The following is a 24,762-nucleotide window of genomic DNA, read 5'->3' as shown; positions in this document are numbered from 1 at the left end:
TCCGATTTGCGGAAAAGTGTCAAATATGCTAAAATATGGTTATTTTTAGAATGGGGATGAGACGTAGCCGAAAATTGATGTCACACCACCTTTAAATCGAATATGGCGGCTTTGCTTCAGAAAAACTGTGAAATACTGTCAAATACCGATCAATGTTACTAACGCTAACTCTAACGCTGTCGTGCTTCCCAAAAATGTCCTCATTGTTTGTTCTCACTGATTGTCCAAAGTACAAACAGCAGGGAGAAAAACTCCAAAACAAAGTACAAACAGCAGGGAGAAAAAATACCTTGCCAGATCATAAGCTTTCTTGCAAATTTATCGACAAAAACGAACTTGAACTTGCTAGGGACATCACTTCCGGGCACGTCTTTTGGCCACTAGATTCTGCTTCAGTGTCCTTATTGGTTGCTTACTGGCCCGAAAAGATCGAAGTCCTTTTCGCTGACGAATCCTTCTGACGGCGCGTTGGCTGGCATTGAATTTCTTGGCGATATCATAATCCAACAGCCCTGGGTTTGCCCTAACCGTTCTCAACACCTTTAAATGCAGCTTCCGATCCTTAGTTCCACTACGACGCTTGCTATGATCCTGCCGATCGATAGTATGTCGTTCACGGAAACGTTTGAGAACACTGCCCACGGTCGATTTAGGCAATATCAACGACTTCGCGATTTTTAAACCTGACTACGTCGGATTTTCCAAGTAGGTTCCAGAATTAATTTTCGGTTCGCGGCTTCCATCAAGTATAACTTATTTTAAACAAATGGATCGTGATAAGGAAACATTTCAAAACAAACTGCTGTCAAAACATTCTAGATCCGACCCCTAGGAGCACTGTAGTAAAATAAACAGTGCGTCCAGATATTAAGGTGTTTTCTTGAAGAGTCAATATTTTCATCGCACCTCGCAATTTCAAGAGCACAGAACTCAACACAAGATCTACGAGGTTTATACATCTGCAAATTGCAGACATTGCTTGCTTTTCCGCAACAAACAACAAGTAGTAGTTTAAGCTGCGTGCATTCACAGAAACCTTATTATTTTTACATGTGAAATTGCGAAGTGTAGCACGAAAAAGGACGCTACAGGGAATAACCTTAAATTACTCAAGCTTTATCCAAGGGGGGAGGTGGCTGCCAAATACGAACAATCGTCGCATACCTCGCATAACTGGTTCCAAACGTAAACAAGCCATAAGAAACCTACTGGGTTTGTTTACGTTTGGAACCAATTTCATACAAGAATGATCAGTAGGCTGATTTGACAGCACGTCCCTCCCCAGACTTTACCTTGGAATCCTTTTTACGTTTCGCCTGGAGTCTGCAGTTCGTCAGAAGTACATAGGAAGGAATCCACTTTCCTAAAAAATCATACTTTGATATCTTCCTCTGAATTTCCGTGAAATTATTCCTTAAGATCCCTGGAAATTCCCATCAATTTTATTCATTAAAGGTCAAGAACTTTGAAACTTTAGCAAGGTTCTTAATTGATTTGAAATCTGGATTCTTGGAATTTATTCTATGTTTACTTTCAGTCCTTCTTCTTCTTCTTTTGCTTCCTACGCAGGTGTGGAAGCTGCCTTCCTGCACATTCGATTGCCATCAAGCATACTTTTATGTTCAGAAAAGTCGAGAAATGTACCAACTCGAAAAATTCTTAGTCCGGATCGGGAAACCAATCCAGCCGCCTCCAGCATGGTCTTGCTTTGTAGCTGCGTCTTTACCGGCGGAGCTAAGGGAGGTCCCCAATTTCCATTCCAAATGCTTGAAAATTTTCCCCATGTTTGATTTCATAAGGTTCAAGATTTCAAAAAATAGAACCTCCTAGGAACACAGTTCAAGAACGCTTGCGCAAAAAGACTAGGGTGGAAAACGGATTCGAAACTCAAATGTCATTAGCCAAATACATCCGTAGACTATAGATCCACCGTTGTATAATTGGCAATACACCCGTGTACTGAATGGGAATTGTGGGTTCGAATCCCACCGGTGCACTTAGATTTTTTCGCAAATTTTCTCACACACACGTCTCTTACCGATGATATGTACTTACCTCTCAGTATGTTCAAACTTTCTTATAAACAATTAAGGGGAATTTCCGGTTCAATTGGCCTAAACTTTGGATTTTTTTTCCAGGGAACTGGTAAGAGTTAGAGACCTGAGTTTTTTGTCAAATCTTTATTCATTCTTGCTCTACAACTGGGAATTTTTTCAAGTCCAAAAATCCAAAATGGCGGCTGCCCGGTGGGAAGAGTATAGTTCAGAGAATGGAATGAACTAGAATCTTTGAAAAATCTCAAAATTTGACAAAATGGCGGGCATTTGAAAAAAAGTCATTTACCTAGTTACCGCCATTTTGTCAAATTTTGAGATTTTTCAAAGATTCTAGTTTATTCCATTCTCTGAACTATACTCTTCAAGAAACTGAGCCGATTTTCTTTCTAGGTGACGATTTGCGACCTCTAGGCTGCTCGCAGTTTTGAGAAGTACCCGCCGGGCAGCCGCCATATTGGACGCCATTTTGGATTTTTGGACTTGAAAAAATTCCCAGTTGTAGAGCAAGAATGAATAAAGATTTGACAAAAAACTCAGGTCTCTAACTCTTACCAGTTCCCTGAAAAAAAAATCCAAAGTTTAGGTCAATTGAACCGGAAATCCACCTTAAATTGACTGCAAAGTTGCTAAACCGTGAACAAAAAAAAAAAAAAAAAACAGATTAGCAAATCGCGTTAACAGAAATTTGCTTTTCTGATGGCCGTTAGGTTACTAGAAGTTAAAGTTAAAAATGAACCCCGTTAATATGCACGAAGCGTCGTTCAGATTAATGGGGGTCCACGGTATATCTTAAAAAGTTGCTTGTTTAAGAAATCTGAAAATTCCCTGATAAATCCAGGTTTTTTGAGGTAACATAAAATTCCCCGAATGTATCAGGATTTCCAAGTTTTTCCACGAAGTAGACTCCCTGATTTTTTTTTTAAATTTGTTTCGTACAATTCTGAGACCCTTCGGCCCAAATCTATCCAGAAGCCAGAAAGTGACTAAAACTATCTAATGCTCAATTTCTCGATTCCCGGGCAAGAGCCAAGTTTCCTGAATACCGGCTAGGCTAGCCTAGGTCGAGAAATGGAAACACTACGTACAAGACTCCCTGTCAAATACTATGCTATCGACCAGGGATGGATCCACCTTCAGGCACGTAGCCATGGAGGGGTCCTATGGGGCTGAAGCTCCCTCCCCGAAATTATTATCATCATGTGATAAAAAAAAAATCTGACCCAAGATAATGGATATCTGTTACCTGTACTGTACAGGTAATGTATATCCATTACCTGAACAAGTTTTTTTTTTATTTTTCAGGCCTATAGCCCCCCCTGGCTATGGGACTCGGGCTGTACCTATATATTGTGCATGAACAATTTATGTTTGCAGCAATTCTGTTAGAGATCATGGGACCATCGAGTTTTTTTTATGAAAGATCAGCCTCGTTTCACTTCCGTAGGAACTAGGGTGTAGACCCAATTGAAGATTGCAACGATTTTTCCCTGAAATTATTAATTATTTTGAAGGACATTTCTAGAAAGAGCTGGAATTAGGGCAAAACAGCGTATGTAAACAATGGCTTCTCTCGATGATTGCTCGAAGGACATGACTCTCCCTGGCAAATCGACATTACCATCGAATAGGGGAAGACTTCCCCTACCCGATGGATATGTTGATTTGTGTAGGCGTGCCTTGAGTTGCTAGAAATCGACGAGAAAAGTAATTGTTTACAAAAGCTGTTACGCCCTAACTCCAGCTCTATCTACATTTGTTCTAAAGTCTCAACATTCAAAATTCTATGTACTTCGGTAGTACTGTACCAGGGAGGCAACTTCAAAATCATCTTCAGAGCTTTGTTATTAATCCTTTGAAGTGCTTTTTTTTCCTGGAAGTGCAAGATCTAGACCATATTGGCACAGCAGGGCCGGTCCAAGCACTTTTTTTTAAATATTAGAAGTTTATTCGTCATGCAAAGTTTGGATTTTCTGTTTATAAGAGGATACAAACATTGTATATGTTTGTTACATTTGGCTTGAATGCCCTCAATGTGATCTTTAAACACTACCACTTTCAATAGGATTACAATCTAAATCATGTGAGCAGTATAATACAGATTTTTAAGGAGAGACGAGCTGACGTTGAAGCAAAATTTGCTGAAATTTTCAATGCAGCCTCAAAGCTGTATATGTCTGTTTTCGATAGCGCAATTACGACTTCAGGTGATACCAATACGTGCAAATCAACCAGTAGAAACACCAGAGGAAAAGCGGTTTTCATTCCATGTCTCGATGGATTGATCCAAAACATGATGGGACGTTTCACACAAAATGATGACATCCTTCCGGTGTTCCAATTATTGTTGGCCTGGTTTTACAAATATTTGAGGGTCATCTCAACTTGACAAACTTAACTATCAACTCGGTGATTTCACCAGCGTGGTTGCAGTAAAGGAGGAATACGACCTCTGGTGCCGGACATCCATAAATATTAACAAGATTTTTGAGGCATTCGGGGTGCTTGATAAATGTGACTCGACGTATTTTCCAACAATCAATCTTTTGTTGAAGATTTTGGCGATACTCCCGGTCACTACAGCCACACTGAAACGAATTAAAACTAATGGGAAACCAGCGACTTTCGGGCTTGGCTATAATATCAACTAACTGGGATTATGCCATTGGCCCGAACCACGTGTTTGATATACTAGCAAAGAGTAAAGCTAGAAGATTACTTCTGTAATAACCAGGCGTAATGTCCAGGATGTGGCCCTACGTTGTGTTTAATTTATTGCTCAGACTTTTGGACAGCAGTTTGGAGATCGGCAATTTATTCAAATGAAGAAAAAGAATACATTTTACTTTCAGGCAGCACCCTGATCTAATTACATTAAATATTTGCACTTATATAGCTAACTGGAACAATACAAAATATCACAGCATAACGATCACTTCAAATACAAATAAAAAAAGTTGAAGGGTCTGTGCCTAGGGACACGAACGGAAGCTTGACGTAGGACCGCTAGGGCACGGAAAAAATGTGAAGAAAATTTAGTTCTTTTAATTGATCGATCATCTATTATCTTAACTTTTTCCGTTTTTGATTTGTAGGCGTACCAAATTTGTAGTATTTTTTTTTCAAAGAGAAAGTTGATGAAGAGAATCGATCAAAATCACTTGCACCCCTGCTTCCAAGTTTGGTTACAAGATTACAACTCTGGAGAGCATTTAGTGTGGTCGTTGGGGGCATGTGGTTCTGAATATGGACAAACAGGCAGATAAATTCTTTTCCTACTCTTTACTGTAATAAGCTTGGTGGCCCTGAGAAGGGCAGTTTTGTTGCCAAAGTTGGTGATGATTTAACCTCCGAAACTGTACAGAGTTCGTCTGTCACTTCAAAGCGTAGACAACATCGATGGCCGCTTACGCTTGTCGTGTTCAGTATAGGTGACAGCATCACGGATCACATTTCCCAAGAACACCTTCAACACACCTCGTGTGTTCTCGTAGATCAGACCGGAGACACGTTTGACACTGCCACGGCGAACCAGACGACTGCTTTTGCTGCTTCTGCTGTCTGCTCACCACGACGTCCGAAGCGAAAATGAGTTGAGGCTAGACAGCAGCGTTGTTTTATATCTTTTCAGGATAAAGCAGCAAGATGTGCAACCAACGACTGGGTTTGGGAACAACGTTTATTTCATGAAAACAGTGAAAAAATTATCACTTTTTATTTGTACTTTGGATAATGCTTGACATTTCCACTTTTTCAATAGTTTCTTGTTGAAAATCATCAGTTGGAAGCATTGCGTAAACAGATTTCTGATCGATTGGTGATAAAATTATTGAAATTGGTCCAGGAGCAGCTGAGTTATTAATGTTCAAAATCTTTCATAATTTTGTTTCATGTTCCATCTTCGGTTTTCACAAAGTGTACCCTAGTATAGAAATTAAAGACGTAGTCCTACGTCAAAAAAAAAACAGCGATGGCAAAACAAAAACATAAAAAACATGCAGAATGACGAAGGCAACTCAATGTGTGAGGAACAAGCATTGCACCAGCTGCTATCCACATCGCAAAAATCGGGTGACTACACTGTACCAAAGCATCATCCTCTGTTCGAATGAGATCTCTTTTTCGAATGATAGCTGCAACCGGATGACGGTTGTTTGTAATCCGATGATACTCCTCTCGAATTTAGGATGAACATTGATACGAGAAGCGAACGGACCTCAGTTGAAATACGTTAACGAAATCCATATGGCATTGGTTCAGCCCCATAACGCAAATCATCCAAATCGATGACGTAAATAAATATATCGAACGTCATTTGCTGATCTGAGCTGACAAACGAGGTGGAAAAATAGTCATCGCTATCAGAGGTGGTACGAACATTGGTAAAGCGTGGAAACCGATTGAAGTTTCCTCTACCAACAAACGATATTTGTATCCATGATGGAATGGCTATTCAGTATGTAAATGTAAACAATGGAAATATAAATCTAATTTAAAGCATTTTCAAGTTATCCTGTTATAGAGCCAATTTTCAAATAAATGTCATCCTTTATTTGGATGACAGTCATATGGATGCTCATCAGCATTTGCACGGCGTTCAGATTAACGGGGCTCAAATTAAAAAAGTGTACTGATTAAAAACGGGCAGATTACCGGGGGTCCATGGTGTTTTCTAATAACCTTCTACTAAGTTCAGGCGATCAAGAACCAAGCCTAAGTAACTTGTTTCCTACTCTTCCATTCTAGCTCTACATTCTTACCAAAATCTAATCACTTGCGACGACCCATGACGATAGTAACGAGCACAACTGTCATAACTTATATCATCTAGAGAAACAAACGAGGGAAACATTGATCTCTTTGAACTACTCCCGCTGGGCCAACATTAACCTCCCGTCCTCCGCTTCTAGGTAACCATCCGTTCCAAACATCGGACCAATTTATTTAATTTTATTTACGACCGTTCTAATCGAAACAACAACACTTGCCTTTGTTTCGGTTGATTTTGTACATGTGTCGTATATCATAATAACGATACTGGGTGCCATTGGTTTCTAGGAACAGAAAAAAAGTCCCCTTCATTCCCGACAGTCTGTCACCCGATGCTGTTCTGTTTTGGAGCCGAAGAATGATTTATACAGCATTCAGCATTGAGTGCCTGGCGTGAACTCATAAGTCACTCGAGAACCGTATAAAACCGTATAACCCACGACTCGATCGTTCCCTCTGTGTCCAATTTAAGTTTATCTAAAATATGTGATCTATATAAATTTCGGATTTAGCCCGGCGATGCTAAATTACTCGCTCGAAAATCTGGAACCGCCTTTCGTCGCCTGTTTTGTGGTGTTGTGGGAGTAGGTAGTAGAGTGGACCGGATGATTAAAGAACGATCATAAACATAAAGAGGCGACAGAAAGCAAGGGGGGATGACATCTGGTTCTACGCAGGGAATGGAAGTGAGTGTTGTAAAAATAAATGGGTACGAATGAAGGCGATGGGACACATTGGTTTCTAACTGACATATCTTAAGTGTAATGTTTATTTTTGGAAAATACCATCACAATGAATGGTCTATTTTATTGGTCTGCTTACAGACATCCCATCAATTTGAATTTTGATATTCAGCTTGTCATTTCAAGTCATTTTTACCCATCCTAGCCTACTCGGTTTCATTAAGCCAGCTCAAATTACCAACTCATTTGTCAAAGTTTCAACAACAACCAGCGTGCCTCCGGCGTCGCGTCATCGTGTCAATTCCGGGGAATCAATCCTACACATCTACATCTAATAACACAGTACAGGGAATGCCTATGCAAATCAGATGTAAATCTCTTTTCGAATCATAGCAAAACAAAAATCAAAGCCTTCGAAGGACAGCTGATACAAATTGGAACGAGATTTACGGGCTCCTTGAATTCCTTCCAAAATAGAAAACCAAAAATTTAGGCTATCGGCAATTTTGATGGTGATCGCCCGAACGAGTGCCCTTTTTCGGGGGCGCGTTGAAGCCGATCCAGCACCGGTTGAAAACCGGTTCACCGATTTTAATACAAATAAAAAAAACTGAAGCTAAAACAATTCAAAGCATGCGGACCTTTCTCCTCTCTACAGTCGTCGCCGCAGTGTGCACCATATCGTTAAAACGAGCAGCATGGGGAGAAAGAGATCGTCAGACGATGACGATGGGATCAGTTCGGCTTGAGCGGGCTTTCGTCTGGCTTCAAGACATTGAGCAAACGGAAAATTTTGATCTGATTGTCACCGATTTGGGGTTGGAATATTCTCCGGATCAATTTGGTTATGCGTACAGTTATGACACTTGGTCACGAAGTTGATTGAATTAGATGTTAGAAGCATACATTCGTGCCGAGATATAGTGTTGATTCCGGATGCTGACACCGAACCTGGGTGACACCCCCGTTTGCTCGTTAAGACCCATGTTCATCAATATTCATATTGAGATTTTCAGCTCTCTTGGCGCGTTTCGTAATGTTGTGAAACTGTTTCTCTGCTCACATGTGCGTTTGTTGCGTTCTGGAGGCGAGCGTAGGCTGACTGGAATTGCTCTATTAGAGACTAATTTTCCCAAACCATGGTCGTCGTCACAACAAAACACTGATCGAACATCACCGACATTAACACCTTTACGTGGTTTATGTTTCAATTAGTTAAGGTTAATCGACACTTTCGGGACAGATATTAGAGGGCTTCATGAATACATTTCTATTAAAATTCCAAACCAATCGCAATCTAAGCCGTTCATCGCGCTGGGAAGACCGAGCCGGAAGCATTGTGTCTGTCCAATTTGATTAATTACCCACCGCGCTCTCATCGATTGTGTCTGTTGAATGACTGTTGAATTGGTGGGGCCGCCGTAAATTAGGTAAGGGCTGTTGCCGTCACCGCCAGCACCGCCACCCCGCAAACGAATGTACCACTTCTGTTAATCACAGGTGAGTCAGTCGGATTTTGTTTTCAAATGAAACAAGTTTGTCACTGTGTGCCATACGTAGAATAATAAATAATACGTGCCACCGGACAATGCGACGGGATGTACCTGGGAAACGACGCCCAGCTGTCTGGAGCAGGGGTTGAAACAGTTGACGTTTTTTACTACACTCGCTTCGTTGTCGTGTGCGACGGTCTGTTTGTATTCGTACACTCATGCTCTACCGTCGTCTCTTTCACAAAACACAAACGGTAGAATAACATTCGAGCAAAAAGAAAATTATCAAATAACTATCATATGACAAATGTGATTTCGTTCTAATTTCTCAGTTTTGTGTAAATTAAACTATTTCTGATCAGAAATGTTATTACTAGGACATCATTGCTTGCCAGTTTCAGAATTCACACAAGCACAACATCAGCAGCTCTTATTATGTGAAAAACTAAAATACACACATTCGTGACGGTCTTCGGCGGCAGTGTCGTATGACAGAGCCTGTCATATGACATTTTAGTTTGGTACTGTACTATGATAGCTTGTTTTGCAAATGTCGGAGGCAACGGCAGACGATTATCATAGAAAATGTGTCGACTACCGTGACCACTTACAAGACTGGTCTGGAGAATCGAATGCTATAGTGGGTATGTAGAACTTTGTCTGATTAATTCACGGAAAAGCGTGTATGATGCAACATGCATTCAAAACAAAACGGTGACTTTCATTGATGATTTCCATAATTTAGTACTAATATATCTTATATTTTCTTCTAATCAAATTTATGTTCACCAATCGTCAATCTTTTGCGACGGTGAACACGGATCACAAACTTATTTTAACGGATGTTGCGTTTAAAGAAGCACTACCCGACTCAAATCTGATGTGGTGATGAAAAATACCAGGAGGAGGTTAATCAGTTTAGAGTTATTGGCAAACAGGGCTGATAGCAGTGAGAAGCAATAACAATAGTTACATCAATTACATAAAATACTAAATTGGGTAGGCTATTCGATTTATTGGCGATACCTCTAACAACAAAAAATTAGGAAAATTATTTTACAAAAAAAAAAGATGCTAGATGCGGGAAATTCACAATTCTTTGAGATTAAGACACTTTTTGACGTTATCAAGCTCAATTGAGAAGCTTCAGAGTGAATTTTTAAAATATTATAACCCATCTAGAAATTTACGAGATTTGTATTTGTATTTATATTTTAAATTCATCTGACATCGTGGGCTTAATGAATTAGAATTTATCTTTAAAACTTTTACACACTGCACAAAATAAAATCATTCTTATCGACTCCGTAGTCAGAAGAAATGTTGAAGTCAATCAAACTATAATTATCGTGGAGTCTTCGACTTATAGTATCGATAGGATTGTTGGATCCATACAGTGTTCGTCTTAATTGTTTGGCACCAGCATTGGTCGATCTTGAGGTAAGAATCGATTCATTTTTTTTTTTGAAAATAATCGATTCGCTGATTTAATCAATCATTTTGAATCGATCTTTTTGAATCTTTTCAAATATTATGGATCATAGGAGTGCCGTGGTTGTGGGTAGTCGCGGGTAGTCGGCGACTACTTAGCTGCAAACCGAACAAATGTTTACAAAATAGATAAATACAGCAATCAAATGAGAGCAAAATCTCAACGCATATGTTAAATTTAAAAAAAAAATACACTGCACCCAAGTCAGTCCCCTCGAACACAGCGCCCCCAATTAATAAGTTCGACGAACAGTTTAAAAAATATTAAATTTGAAATAACTAGCGGCTGATATACATGTTCAGGTAAATTAAAAAATTGTAAATTTGGTATGGCATGCGCCCCTGGTAGACAAGTTCAGAGAAAATTTATCAAAATCTGATAAACACGTTCTGGAAAACATTTAAAAAGGATTTATTTCAAATGATTTACGGCCCTGGTAAGCATGTTTAAAAGGATTGAAATCGTTCAAATTAAAGTCGATAGCGCCCTTGATATACATGTCCAGGGATTTTTTTTAAATGTGAGATCTGGAAATTTTTTAAAAAATATAAAGTTTGAAATAGTTAGCGCTCTTGGGAGACAAGTTGTGGTAAAAGTTGATTAAAAATGTTAACTTTCAAGTGGCTTGCGCCCCTGGTAGACAAGTTCAGAAAATTAGAAATTGCTAGTGTACCTGGTAAACATGAAATTTGAAATAGTCTGCGCCCCTGATCTGATCAGGGATACGAGGGATCGTTAAATTTGAAATTGATTGCGCCTGATAAACATGTTCTAGAAAAAAAGATAAAACATTAAAATTGTTTCAGCGAATTTGAAAAAAAAAAAAATAATGTCAATTTGAAAATAGCTTGCGTCCCTGGTAGACAACTTCAGGGAAAAAATTAAAAATAAGTCAAATTTTAAATGCCTTGAACCTCGGGTAAACATGTGCAGGTAAAAAATGATCCTAATTGTTAAATTTGAAGTGGTTTGTGCCCCTTCTAAACATGATCAGAGAGACATTTAAAAACACATATAAATGTGAAATAGGTAGAGTCCCTGGTAGACAAGTTTAAGGAAAAATTTATAAAAAAAATAAAATATCTTGCCCTTCTGGTAAACATAATCTAGGAAAAATTTAAAAATAATGTTAAATTTTAAATGGCTTGCGTCCCTTGGAAATATGATCAACGAAAAATGTATAATGCTAGCGCCCCTGGTATAGACATGTTCATGACACCAAAAAATATTCTTGAAAATTGATAAAATCTTTAAATTTGAAGTAGTTAGGAAGAAATTTTTAAAAAATATTAAATTTTCAATGGCTCTGGTAAACATGTTCAGGGGAAAATTAACAAAATCTTAACTTTGAAATGGCTTGTGCCCCTGATAAACATGTTACGGAAACAATCAATTAAAAATGGTAAAATTGAAGTTGCCTGTGTTAAAAAAGGTAAATGATAGCACTGAACTGTTAAAAAGTTCATCTGATTGTGGTTAACCACTAACGTTGCAAATCCTGATTGGCGGAATCACTTAAGAAAATAATTAAATCACTTCATAAATATTCGGAATCACTCCGGAAAGTACTATATCATTTCAAAAAGCACTGAATAAGATATGAAAAGTTCAAAATCACTTCAGAAAAGTTTGGACTCACCTCGGAAGTGTTGAATCACTTCAGAAATGTTTTCAATCTCTTCGAAAACTACTGAATTACATAGTAATGTATTTTATCACTTTAGAAATGTTCGGAATCACTTCTGAACGTACTGAATCGATTCAGAATGGTTCGGAATCACTTCAAAAAGTGCAGAATTACTTCAGAAATTTTAAGAGTCACTTCACAAATATTCGAAATCACTTTGGAAAGTACTGAATCATTGTGGAAAGTTCACTTTGAAAATAATTGAATCACTTAGGAATGCTCTGAATCACTTCAGAAATGTTTGGAATCACTTAGGAAAATACTGAATATCTTCAGGAATGTTGAATGTATTGAATGACTTCAGAAAACTTCGGATTCATATTGGAAAGTACTGAATCATCCCAGAAAGTTTGTAATCATTTTTGAAAGAACGGAACCTCTTCGAAAATAATTGAATCAGTTAGGAATGCACTGAATCACTTCAGGAACGTTCGGAATTACTTTGGAAATACTGATTCGCTTCAGAATGTTCATAATCACTTCGGAAAGCACTGAATCATTCCAGAAAGTACTGAATCACTCCAGAAAAATAGGAATCTCTGCTGAAAGTACTGAATCACTTCAGAAATGTTTGGAATCACTCCGAAAAGTACTGAATAATGATTCCATATAGTTTGTAATCACTAACGAAAGTACTGAATCACTTTAGAAAGACTTGAATCACTTTTAACAGTTTGAAATCAATTATCAAAGAAATGAATCTCTTTAGGAAAGCTCTGAAATTCTTCTGATAGTATTGAATGACTTAAGAAAATTTCTGAATCCCTTTGGAAAATACTTAATCTTTCCAGAAAATTTGTAATCGCTTCCGTAAAAACTAAATAATTCCAGAAAGAACAACTTCACAAAACTTCGGAAAGTACTGTGTCAATTCTCTCAAGTTTAAAATCACTTCTTCAAGAGTTAAATCACTTTTTTATAACTTAATCATTTCAGAAAAGTTTGGAATCTCTTCAGAAAATATTTAATCACTACAAGAAAATTAGAATCACTTTCGAGAGCACAGAATCATTTAAAAAAGTTCAAAATCTCTTCTGAAAGAACTGAAACACTTTATAACATCTCGGAATCAGTTGGAAAAGTACTGAATTACTGCAGAAAAACTTCAAAATGTACGTTATTCAGATAGTACAGACATAATTGAGCTTGAGTATGATTAACCGCTCGCGGTTGCTACTCTGTCATTACCAGATTACCTGAGAAAGAAGCAACAAACGATGCGTTGGATGCGTTTAAAAACTGGTGATCTCATATTTTACGATAGGCAATAACTGCGCTGACCGGTTCCAAATGTAGGTCAATTAGACCTTCGAAAACCAAGAGATCTTCATCACTTCCACGAATTTTAAGGGAGTATTGATTCTTAGCGCTAATCCACTCAATTGTGACACATCGAAAAAGGTCTCGATTTTGGCAACATAGATGAAGTATAGTTAACTCTCAACAAACCGATGTCCACTAACTGGATATCAAGTTATATAACCATAATAAAAATGAGTGACATGGCTACTGCAATAGCGAATTTGCATGGGATTGTTATTCTATAACTCAACTCGAGTTGTAGAGAGTGCACTGTAGTTACGTTGCCAAAAACGAGATCTGTCTATACTGACATTACATTACATTAGGAAAGTTTGAAATCACTTCAGAAAGTACTGAATAACTTGAGAAAAGCTTAGGATCACTTTGGAAAGTACTGGACCATTTCAGAAAAAATAGCACGTACAGAATAACTTCGAACTGTACTGAACTTTACAAAAGTTTTAAATCACTTCAAAAAAAAAATTGGAAACAATGGATCCATGTATTCAGCTCATAACATATTTAATAACTTCAGAAAAGTTTGAGTTCAATGGGGAATATGTTGAATCACTCAAAGATAGACTCACTTCCGTACGGGTTAAATTCTCTGGTCAGATTTAACACTTTCGGCAGTAATGTCACGAGTTCTTGGGAACGTCTAAAACAAGAACCTGATATAAACGTAAAAACCTAGCACTGAAACAGTAAACGTATTGCCTATACAGGTTTCCAAAGGTAACATCAATTGTAACAGCACAAACATCTCTGGCTATTATTTCAAAGATTTGCGTTATTGACACGCACATATGCTCGAGAAGTTAGGCATTCCACTTATGCTAAAAGTAGCAAAGTTTGGGCTCACGAGGTTTCTTAGATAAAAGTTTCCTTTACGAAAGTAAGGTTCTTGTACGAGAGCCACATGGGATGTGTCATTTTGCATTAATCTACATATCTATATTAACAGTAGTCATAATTTATAACTACTCAGAATATCACAAATCCACCACCTCCAGCATAAATTGAACAGCAACGTAGAAACCAAATTGGTAATAATTATAAAACGCCAGAGGTATTCTGAGTATAACGCATAAAGTGAATCCATATATATGTATCTATATTTTTTGTTTTTCGATTTTGACTATCACGATATCCATAATCTTCCCTTTATTAAGTCTAGTACTTGTGACTTAAGAAGGGGGCCACGGAGAAACAAAATTCCGTTGGGCCATTGCTTCGGTTAGCGGTAAGGACTCTATACTGCGGAGGTTTTGATTTGATAACATACTGGTAGTTTTTGAAACTTTGTTTTACCCACGAATGTTAAGAAATTGTTCAAGGTTTTTTTTTTCTGAAATAAGGAGAAAGTCATGTATCTTCAGCCCCTCAGGTCTTTGCCACCTTCGCCACCTGTAGAGTACGGTGCTGCTCGATAAAGTGTAAATGTTTTGCAACGTATAATATAAAAAGTTGGTGCAGAATAATGCCAAGTTCTGTCAAGTTGATATAACGTTACATAAGCTATCTTGTTATGACATTTCACTTTTAATAGTCATTTAGTGTGATGAATGATATCATTTAGAAAAAAATTGTGTAGTACGTACGCAGTAAAAGTTGTGAGTGTAACATACATACATGATGAGAAGATAGTAAATGACTATTTTGATTTCATTTGACATGTGGAAGTTTTTGCTCAGGATACTTGATTAGGTGAGTGATTTAACAGGCTATAATATTCGTTTTGTTGGTATTCAATGAACGATTTAAAAAACGAAAGATAAACATATGACACAAAACGATTAGATGGTCGGAGTGTAAAAGCAGGTAAGTAAGAAAAGTACTTAATTCAAATATCCCAAAACTCATCCGAGAGGGATCCCAAAAAAGCTAATTGAGCCATGCGTTTTGCATTGAGTCGATATCGATTCTGTGTGGTTTCACCAGTTTTAGAGAATAGCCTCTCTGACGGAGCACTTGTTACCATTCTTGATAAACAGTCTCGAGCAATGGAGTATATATGGGGATATTCATTTTCTCCCATGCTTGAAAAGGATCGGCAGAACGTGGGAAAACATGCTGATGCCAGAAATTTTGTAATTCTGCCGATATGCCCCCATGGCGATCTAGTTCTGACATAGCAGAGGACTGATGAACCTGAAATATGTCATAAGAAGTGAATGTTTGTACATATGTAGATTAATAACTTTCTTTACCATTTCGTCATAAATATCCCACAGGTCTCTGGTTGGTTTTGGTGGGGGGACAGATGTGAGCATATCATCGTACAGCTTTCCCCCGAAGAATACGTTACCCACTGAGTTGCACCCACCGCTTTGTCTCGGTGGGTTTACAATCAAGCGCTCTGATTTTCTGCGAGTGACTAGTTCTCCATTGACCCTACTCACATGAAAAAAATCAGACCGACTGGTTGAAACCCCGCCGAGAAAAAAGCGGTGAGTGCAACTCAGTGGGTAACGTGTTCTTCGGGGGATAGCTGTATACTCCTTCGGTACTATAGATCTGCTCAGCCACAATTTTAACTGCCCGAACGTGAGCTGAAGGCTCCAGTTACAGTGTCTTGAAACGGGGATCAAGGAGCGTTGCAATAGCAAATGTATCTCCCAGCTCAACGTTCATGTTCAAGGCAAAGTGATGTGCAAAGGTGAAGACAAACAAAATCAATATTAAATTGCAAATGCACTGCAATTTTTTTGATCGAAACAAAAATCGAATGAAAAGGATCGATCTAGTTGATTTTTGTCGTATTTGAGATCGATTCAAAAAATCAAATAATCGAACCAAAAGAATCGATCTTTTGTGATTCGATCTAAGATGGCCCATTGCGTCTAACCACTAGCGATTCAATACCAAGCAGTGCACAGCAATGGTCGTTAGGAGGCAGCCGTAATGGATTTGAACATGGTAAGCAACGCAGGGCACTTCTTACAAATTTATGCTGCATTGATTCTATTCGTGAAATCCACATACCATCATATGGTGTCCAGACAGAAGAAGCAAATTCGAAGACAGAGAGGGTCATCAAACTCATTAGCTATCTTGAATATAAATCCTAGTTGTCGATTTGCTCGATCCTCTTTTTCCGAATAGTGCATTTCGAATGTACCATTGATAGTATAGTTATGTAGGATAGGATTTTTCATTTTTCGGAAGGATATGACGCAACATTTGGACACAATGACAGTGAGATTATTCAGCGCACACCAACTGACAAATAAATCTCGCTGTTGTTGCAATTGCCGACAGTCGTCACTGCTCATACAATCAAGTAGATTTTCAAATCATCTGCGTAGAACACCAAGATTTAGGCCCGGATGAGAGCGAGCTTATATTTAGGCCCGGATGAGCACAGATTTAGGCCCGGATGAGAGCGAGCTTATAGCGAAGTTTGCAGGACACGAAAAAGCTAATGATAATGGAATACAAATGAAGTTTTTCACGCGTACGCATAAACTAGCAGCCAGGAACACAACCCAAGTAACAATTTTGGTTTTATGAGGGTTCTGTAGATCATGAGTTGACTCGAAAATATTCATAAAGAAAATTCGTGGTTTCATGCTTGTAGACGTTCAAACCGATCATAAGCTGCTCACGTTCCGGATTCAGATCAGAGGTAAGTCATCAACAAAAAACAACAATTGCAAAGGTGAGACGAATCGGATTAAAAATAATACGGAATCTATAGTCAACTGGGACGTAACAAACATCGCTACAGAACGAAACCTATAGAAAGAAGTACCACGACAACGATCAATATGGAAGATGGTTCATTATCAACGTCGGAACTGTGGGATAAGCTAGTTGACAAACTGAAGAAAGCAGCAACTGCTTCAATCAACAAATTGGCAAAGATTCCTAACTCTCCAAATCGTCGGTTCGCTTTGGCTAATATAAAAAAAATGTTTGTTTTGGAAAAATAGATGCCCTTTGAGCTCACGTAGACTGAAAGACCTCTCTGAAGCGCGGCGGAACTATAGAAAGCTTTGTGAATAAAAATAAGAGAAGGAAGAAATGGAGTTCTTCAACAATCTCGAGAAGTTTAAACCAGGGGAAAGAATCAAGAGAACCTATAATTACGTAAAAAAAAAACAAAAAAAAAAAAACAGCAGCCTAGAAATTCCTGGACAGTTCATTGAACCAATTCATAGACCCGGAATCAATTAACCTTCTGCCCGAAGAACTGGATACTTTAAACGAATAAGATGCATCTTTGGAGACACCAGACATCGCTCCCATAGAAACAATAATCAAAAGCTGTAAGAATGGTAAAGCTGCTGGGGAAGATGGGATACAGATTAAACTGCTAAAATATGCCTACTTAAGAGAGTATGGAAGGAGAGCAACATTCCTACAGGATGGCGGAAAACTCTAGTTATTCCCATCCCCAAAATTAAAACCCCCAAGACAGCAAAGGATTTCAGGAAGATTGTATTAGCTAACATCGGGTACAAAATTTGATTGGATGTACCAGCCCTATCGGATCTCATCAAGCAGGCTTCTTAAGTCAACGTTCAACGTTGGGCCACATCTTTGCTACGCGCCGCATTTTGGAAGAAAAATGGAATGCTAGCGCCGATATAATAGTGATGGCTTTAGATATTGAAAAAGCATTTGACAATATCAGCCTCACGGCACTTCCAGTCATTCTTATGGGTAAAGGAGCATCGAAAGAACTGACCAATAGAATAACGAGATGCCTCAATATGGAGGAGCAACAGATTCTTTGGAAAGGACAAAATACAGCTCCAAAAAAATCGAATGAAAGGGGTTAAACAGGGATGCCCTCTTTCTCCTTATATATTCGATCTTTTAATGGAAGAAATAGTTATTGCTGGGCATGTTTACAAAACAACATCTTCGGTAGTCTACCTTGGAGTACCGATCACGAAACGACTACACCGGAATTTAACCACCCGTAAGCGCTCAAGGGATGCACTTATTGCCTCAAGAACCATACTAGATTTCCTAAAGGAGAGAAGACCAACAATGAAGATGGGCACGATACTATTCGAGACGGTTATTGCACCAACTATGGTGTATGGTACTCAAGCCACAGTACTTACAAAGAGGTCAAGAAAGTCCCTCAGAAGGTATCAGAAGCAAATATGTGGGCAGATAAAAGCACTCTGCAAACCCGAGACAGGCACTAACTCCACTTGCGAACCAAAATCGGTCACAAAATAGATCATGATACGTCAGCTGAGATATTGGGGACACATAGTTCGTAGACCTGATAATCACCTTTTAAAACTAGCTGCTGAATACAGATTGCCTTATAAGAAGCGTGGCAGAACTGCATTCACCTGGTGGGATACCATAGCCCAGAACATGTGGAGATTTGAAAATATGTCTGTGGATGATTGATATAGCACCGTAGAGAGTAGGGAAGTATTTGAGAAGACAGAGTTCTCTGTATCTCTCTTAAGTAAGTGTCGGACTAACATTCCTCTCCCATCCCCACCAGATGCAAGGCCGTGGCCAGGACAGCTCTAGTCTGTTGGAAGGAGACTCATCCTGTATCTAAAAGGTTGTGGTTAACCACAAATTACCCAACTAACATTTTCTGCTTTGTAAGCCAACTTTTGCAGCGTTGTGCTGTAAAGTAGCTGAAAAAAGCTGCATATACAGCTACAAGCAGAAGCTAGCAAAATTTTTTTGTAGAGCGTTTACTCAACTTTTTCACAACCATTATTCAATTTACCAATCTCACTGAATAACAACAGCCAATAAACGCTAATGTCACTTCTATACACATCCTAATCAACTTTCAACTATTACTCATTTGATGGCTTCTGCACAACTAACCACTCTTGCTGAATAACATAAACATCAAAAGTGTTTTTTCGACAACTAAGCAACCTGTTCCCAGCTAATCAACTGTGTTAGCGCTACTTTGGACGCATTTTTACAGTCAGCTAGGTTTATTTTTAGACGTGTGCAGTTTTACAGCTTTTACTCTGCTCCTTTACAAAGGTGAAGTAACTAGTCGAGAAAAGTGAGTCATGTGCACTATTTTAAAGCCTCTACTCAGCAATTTTGTTGTAGAAGGGCATGTAGATTTTTTTTTTGCATCAGTTCAAAGTGTTGGCGTAGCACAGTTGTTAGTGTCAAGGATTGCCAATGCGGTCGTCTCGAGTTCGATTCCAGATTTCCGGTGCAGGATAAATAATTTGGTGGTGTTGCTTGCAACTAATTTGGATTAATTTGATTTACAGCAAAATATAAACTCAATTAATTCCTTCATTTAAAAATATTGTAGAAAATATTTAACCCGGCTTCCAGACAAAGCTGTGTAGTGATTATTGGATAACCGGGAAAAAGGTTGAATACGCGCCTTTCAAGTCCGCATACAACTAAACAGCAGGATAACAGCTATAAGCGTTAATGGATATGCAATAAGAGCTTGTCACAACCGTCCCAACAGCCATAAGTAGCTGACTAAGTTCGCCAGATTTGTTTGTATAGAGGTTGAATAAAGGTTTCCTCATATCGTATAACATTTGAATACAGCTTGAGACTGAATAAATGAAATGAGTAAAACGTTTACTTTGCGAAAATTGTTAGTTTTGTACTATCTAACAGCAACGGATGAAGGTGGGTCTCCTCCTTAACAACAGTTTAGAGCTCGTACCACCTACGACATTGTGCAACCTGGTTTATGCTATGCTATGCTATGCTATCTGCGTAGAACATCAAGCAGCAGATTTCAAGGACGATTGACGATCAGTTAAATATGATCTCAGCCACCTACAAATACTCGAAGATGCTCCTAACCGCTCCAGCTTGGCTAACAGGATACCCGGAAAAAAATAACAATACAATTACCATAAAATAAAATACAATTACATCAAAATCTATTGCCAACAATCGATCTTATTGTACGCATATTGTAAAAGAAATTTTATCATATTGTTATTTCAATAGATTTACAATACGTCCCATATAGTAAGAATTTTCAACAATAGAACAACAATACAATTAATGGTAAAAAGCTCATCTTTGTTCGGGAAAAAGTGATTTTTCCTATGGTTAAGATACAAACAACCCCCTTGTTCTATTGTAGATTTACCCATTTACCATAGATTATATAGCGAAAACAATACATTCTATGGTTATTTTATCGTTGTAGACAATATGATTCATTTTAAATACAATAAATTCTTTGTATGGTTACAATACATTTCATTGTGCCTCTATGGTCCTTTTTTATACGGGTATCCTGATCAACTGAATCGAACAAAGCCTTTATGTCAGTGTAGATACTGTCGACTTGACCTCCTTGGTTACAAAACGACTGAAGGTTGCGGAAAGAATCCATGCTGAGATGTCGAGATGTATGTTTTGCAGGCTTCAAACATTACGTCGTTAATGATTATCTCAAAGCATTTGGATCCAGCAGGTAACGGCGTTATTCCACGATAGTTGGACACATCCACTTTACTGCCTAAGGCTCAAAAGATCTAGAAAAGTCATGCCAGGTGACCTTGTTGATCATCTAAGCGCCTTACAATACTTCCAAAGAGGACCAGTGATGATTATGAATGGAGACTGGATGAAACCAGAGGACAACTATGAAATTCCCTTCAACCTATGTGAAACGGCACGTTCGGATTGGGAAACTGGAGGTCCTAACGTTCGTTTAGGCTCAATCATATTTTTCACAGATGGCTCAAAAATTGGAATAAGAACAGGTGCACGAATCTTTGGCCCTGGGACAAATATTTCAGTTGCAATGGGACATTTTCCAACAGTGTTTCAAGTGGAAATTGTAGCCATACTTGAATGTGTACATGTTTGTCTGAGGAGGTAATACCTGTACTTGTGCAAATATTTGTATTTTTTCTGATAGTCAAGCAGCACTGAAAGCACTGAGTGCTTACAAATGTACATCAAAGATCGTGTGGGAATGTATTCTCTCACTTCGGCAACTGTGCCAACGGAACTCAGTAAACTTATATTGGGTACCAGGACACTGTGACATTGAAGGCAATGAAAGGGCAGACGACCTAGCAAAGTTAGATTCCAATTTACAGTTTTTTGGCCCAGAACCATACTGTTGAATATCATACTTTACGGTAAACATGGAACTCAAATGCTGGGGAGAGCAAAGGGTGATGGCCAATTGGACGACTGTCACAAACTGCAACCAGTCGAAAAGATTTATAACTCCTAAATATAACATACACCAAAAAGCTCTAGGAGCTCAATAAAAGAGCTCTTGGTATACACACTGGCCTAGTAACTGGGCACTGCCGTAGTAGATATCACACGAAGAACATTGGTCGGGTTCAGAGTGATATCTGTCGTTTCTGTAATTTGGAACGTGAAACCTCGGAACATCTGCTCTGCAGTTGTGGTGCATTACACAAGCGTAGATCTAAACCCTGAACGTCATGTATTTGGAGCAGCGTCTGGTGGCTTTTAAAAATCGAATTGATTACATCTGTTTAAAAATCACTCGAGACATATTCATGTTTGCACACTTACAAGAAAATGTGTTTACTTAGTGTCTTTTTAATTAAATTATTTTTTTGGAGGACTCAATTGTTTCTAAATATCTTTAATTAATATTTTATTCTAGTTGACATGATTGTGGTTTATAATTATAATTAAATTAGAACAATCATTGTAATCAAAATTTTAGTATAATTTTTTTGTAAATCAAGAAGTGAGGGAGTTTGAGAAGTTGTTACTATAATTTTTGATTGAGGAAAAGCTTCGTCAATTTGTGAATTACCTTCAGGAAATTACCTATAAGAAATTGGATTAGAACAAAAGGTAAATTTGGTTCTAAAAGGTTTGCTTCGTGAAAATCATAAAATCCATATATACTCCCGACCGGGAAATGTAAGATTCTATTACAGATATGAAGTATGAAAGTATGCAGAACTTGAAATGTTTTGCACATGAACCTGACGGTTTCTGTAAACAGTTTTGAAAATAATTTTTAAGACAGCTTATTTTTTGAACAATTTTTTTTTCCCCAAATGTATTGTATCTGGAAAAATATCACATTCTGGAAAAACTTGCTTGTATGCAACACATATCCAGAGGATATAGTGAATCCAAGCTTACATTGGATGTAAGAGAAATGGTGTGTTTTGCGTGTGGTTACGTCCCTACTGCAGTTGCTCAAAAACGAGTCTTAACATTATTCAAGACGGCTGGTTCCTGGGAGCTCTCTCAGAATCCTTCGAAACATTTTTCACTGTTTATGGTAATTTGTAGAACAGTGGTCTGGCACTGGCAATGGCTTTTTCTATCAAAAACTCAATAAACTCCAATAAGGTTGTTCACTGTACCAGCTTTAAGCACCGCTCAATAAGCCATGGACATTACTTTTTAGAAATTCAACTCCAACTTCAATCATAAACGCTCCTTAATAGGCATTTCATGCAAATCAGCCGTTCGTCATTCACCCTGAGTCTGAAACGAGACACATTCCATCCGAAGCTAATTTTCCTCATCAGCAACCGTGCCCCTGCCACAAGCGCGGTTTCAAAGACCGGTAGAATTTATATTGAATCAATTGGCGTTCGGATAAGCTCGATATTTTCCTCCCAACGTGACCGTATGGAACTGTAACTACCATGCTTACCCGAGTGTAGGTATGATCAACTACAATTTACTAACCTGTTTTGTGTTATTCTTTCTGTTTAGCGCGCGGGTAGATGGAGCTAAAGGCTTCCGCTCCGCAATCTCCGCCACTACTAAAAAAAAAACCGCGCGGCTGGCTAGTGGTAGTGGTTTTAGCGCAAATACCGGGCTACTTGTTGGACCCGACGAGTGCCTCTTTGTGCGTCGGTGGAAATCCTTTCCAATTGCAAGTAGTCACTTGGGACAAGTTCGCCTTCCACGATGGAATCCACTCGGTGAAGTCACTTAAACTACCGACTGCAGTGTAACGATGATGACGACTAGCTGGAAGAAGGCATGAATCATTCGACAACTGCACACCACTGACAAACAAAAAGCTTCACGTTCAATCGTATGCAGATTGGTTTGGATCGATAATTATCGGCAACTAGCGCGAGTTAGTGGTTCTTTTGTTGATGGTTTTTTGCATGTGAGTTGCTGAAAATTATTCCGATTTGCTTCTTTTCTTCTTCAACTGCACACAGAAAGCACAACGCACGCTGCACTTAATGATTGTTTCGTTTCATGAATAATTTAAATATTCAAATTGTTTGTTTTCGATGAGTGGATTGCTAAGAAATACCTACATGCTGGATGTAAAAATATATACAAAAAAAAAATCAGCAATGAATGCGACCTTCAAATAAAGGTGTCTAAATAAAAACGGCGCTAAAGCTGCTCACTGCTCGATGGACTTTTTGTGGTTGTTGTGTGTACTGTGCTTTCGTTAGGCGGACGTTTAAATTGAGCATTGAAAATCGAAATTTTGCGGCGATGTTAAGGGTAAAGTTTGTTGGTTTTTCATACAACATTTCATGGTAAATCTTTTAAATTTGTCGATCCTCTTAACGGAATCCCTTTTTGAAGAGCTTTGAGTGTGTTGGTTTATTTCCTTTAAATTCCGTTATAATTGCTTATCTTTTGACAGATACCCGTATTTCATCTACTACTTATAGACTTCATCAGTGCCAAGTACTCAAAACCACTGAAGAATCCATCTTTTGTCTACCAGTTATATACTAATCAATAGGTACTAAAATCAGCAGGTATCCACTGCCATGTAACAATTTACCCAACCAGGTACCTAAATTTAGTCTCCAACGGTTAGAGGTGGTGTTGAGTACTTGGCACCAGGCATGGAAAATCATTGGCATTCATTTAGTGCATTCATTTACATTCATTTGCACCTAACCTTTTACATCAACAGATTTTCGCAAAATAGTATATGAAGTTTTAGTAGGTTTTGTTATTAGCTAAAACTTTTGTTAACAACGTATCTCTTATGTATGACGAACCAGAGCAAACAGAAGCCACTACTGTTTTTCAGTGAATGTATTTTACATTCACTGAAAAACAGTAACAAGTTCTGTCCACTCTAATTCGTGATGCATACGAGATACAGATTTGAGTTATGGGCAAAAGCTGTAGCTAATAACAAAACCTACTAAAGCTTTATGCATCATTTTGCGGAATGCTGTTGAAGAAAAAAGTTAGAGATAAATGGATGTAAATGATTTTCCATGCCTGCTTGGCACTGATGAAGTCTGCAAGTAGTAGACGAAATCCGCGTATCGGAATTTAAAGGAAATAAACCAACACACTCAAAGCTCTTCATTTCATGGTAATTTTG

At 38.3% G+C, this 24,762-nt stretch overlaps 1 protein-coding gene across 1 annotated transcript in view; it reads right to left on the bottom strand.

Annotated features, from left to right (window-relative positions):
* LOC135701457 (tetraspanin-11-like) overlaps positions 1-24,762 on the bottom strand; it is a 65,649-nt gene that overhangs the window by 32,103 nt on the left and 8,784 nt on the right. The window contains exon 2 of the mRNA XM_065222267.1: positions 23,130-23,417. The gene's annotated coding sequence lies outside the window, so the exon portion shown is untranslated. The remainder of the gene's footprint in view (positions 1-23,129; positions 23,418-24,762) is intronic.

This window comes from Ochlerotatus camptorhynchus, unplaced genomic scaffold (genome assembly GCF_037179485.1).
Source record: "Ochlerotatus camptorhynchus isolate MF236.1 unplaced genomic scaffold, CSIRO-AGI_Acam_v1.1 ptg000162l, whole genome shotgun sequence".
Lineage (NCBI taxonomy): Eukaryota > Metazoa > Arthropoda > Insecta > Diptera > Culicidae > Ochlerotatus > Ochlerotatus camptorhynchus.
This window is presented reverse-complemented; position numbering and strand designations above follow the sequence as displayed.